The sequence below is a fragment of the Condylura cristata genome, unplaced genomic scaffold, assembly GCF_000260355.1.
Source record: "Condylura cristata isolate star-nosed mole 26May11 unplaced genomic scaffold, ConCri1.0 scaffold00009, whole genome shotgun sequence".
Taxonomy (NCBI): domain Eukaryota; kingdom Metazoa; phylum Chordata; class Mammalia; order Eulipotyphla; family Talpidae; genus Condylura; species Condylura cristata.
The window spans coordinates 1,950,255-1,952,394 of NW_004567110.1; positions in this window are offsets into that span (position 1 = coordinate 1,950,255).

A 2,140-nucleotide genomic window follows, 5' to 3' on the forward strand; every position below is an offset into this window, starting at 1 on the left:
CCGCGGTTTTTCTGGGAGGCGCCCAGCCCCCAGGACGAGGGCGTCAGGACGGCCAGCGTGGTGTGGACGGCCGACGGGCACCTACGTCCTGTCTGCCAGCCGCCGACCACGGCCCAGACGGCCTCGTCCCCGCAACGGGCGTGCCTGGAGGCAGGGCCCCCAGGGTGCTGGGGGGCCCCCCTCACTCAACACTGGGGGAGGGCTGGCGGGCTCTGCGCACACCCCACACCGCCGAGAGCCAGGCCTGAGCCCTCTGCAGACCTGGGCTATCTGGGCCTCGGTTTCCCCACTCTCCCCGCCTGCAGCGGGAGGCCCGGCCCCTGGTGCCGCCTGGGGCCACAGAAGCTTGCTGCATCCTCCCGACGGGCGCCTCCCGCCCGCCCCGGCCGCCCCTGTCGGGGCCGCGGCCGGCAGCCCCCCGAGTCAGACAGGGCTGTGCCGGCCCTCGGGCCGGGGGTGCGGCCTCTGCGCCCGTCCCACGCCGCTCTTCCTGGAGGTCAGCGAGGCCAGTGACGTGACGGCGTGTGTGTTTACATCTGGTATAAACGAGCTGTCACGAGACGTCCTGGCCCGGCGAAGGCCTCTTTCTCCCCTCGCACCCCGGCTCACGCCCTGGCCTGGCCGGCGTCTCCGTGGGCGCTGGGCCCAGGGGGTCGCGTGCCGCGACGTGCTGTCCTGCGGACAGGCGGCCCCCACAGCCCCAGAGACGGGGAGTCTCGCCATCTCTGCGGGCAGGGGCTGGGGGTGAAGCAAAGGTGTGTGGGTGTGGTGGGGACAGGTCGGCAGAATGGTGGGTCCAGGCCTCATCCTGCGCCCACTCCGCCTGCCCAGGTAGAGTGTGGACAGGGGCAGGTTGGGCAGGGTGCCCACAGCATCCTGTCATATCACAGAGGAATGATCTGGGGGAAGGAGGAGGGGATGGGTAGGCTGCGGCCCCCAAGGGAGGTGGGGGGACCATGGCCTGCTTCACAAAGCACCCTAAACACAGAACTGTCCTGCTCTCTGCCCCCCAGAAGCCTGAGGAATCAGGCTGTCCCCCCACTTCACAGGCAGGGAAACCGAGGTTCCGGTGGTGGGCGGGAGTTCAAACGTGGACCTCGGGCACGCAGTGTCGGCCGGTCGGAACCGCACGGCCTCCCCACCAGGCCGGGGAAGCTGGGCGGGGCTCGGGGCGGCCTGTCTGGCAGCCTCGGGGCCGGAGGCGCCCCGGGTAAATATTAGGGCCTGTTTAGATGAGGCTCCATCAAGCAGGAACTGTCGCCTGGCGCCTGCCGGCTTTCCAGGCCAGGCCCGCGGGGCGGACGTCCTGCCCGACGGATCAGCCCCACAGCCCGCTTTCACACCCCCCTCGCCCCCACCCCTGCTGCCAGGGAGCCCGGGAGCCCACACACGAGGCGCAGACTCGGGCAGCCTGCGCCGCTCCCTCCGGCCGCCTGGGGCCACCCTCTCCGGGCCAGGGGGTGGCGCTGCCCCCGCCAGAGCAGAAAGCTGGCGAGAGACGTGGCAGCTGCCCACCAGCCCGGCCCGGCTGACAGAGCGTCCAGGCCCCCGCCTGCCCCGACCGGCCTGGCGGGCGGGAGGCGCCCAGTCCCCGCTGTCCCCTGGGGCCCCGAGCCCCGGCTCTGCAGTCGGAGGGGGGCCCGCTGCGCCCACGGACCCTGGTGAGGCGGGCAGCAGGGCCGTGGGCACCCGCCCTCCCAGGGATGCCCCGGCCCTCTCTGGGCCTCGGCTCCTGCTCGCCGGGCCCCGGCTCGGAACAAGGGTCCAGCCCTCTGCTGGGGCCCACCCCGCGGGCACGGGCCCTGCACGCCGCCTGCCCACCCGGGCCTGTCCACCCCGCCTTGCCCCAGGGCCCAGCTGACGCCCAGGCCTCCAGTGGGAGGGGCCTTGTGTCTGCGGAGCCCGCCCCTGCACTTGACCCCGCGGCCTGCAGGGTTCGGCCGGAGAGCCCTGAGGGGGCTCCTGAGAAGGGGGGTTCCCCAGTCACACCCAAGTCAGGGCCTGCCTGGGACACAGCGTGGTGCTCCCACCGGGCCCCGGGGAGCAGGGCCAGGGCGTGAAGTCAGGGGTGGGGGCAGGTGCCCTGCCCTGGGCCACGGAGACCCCGACGGCGGCTCGGACGCCCCGGCCCGTCACGTCG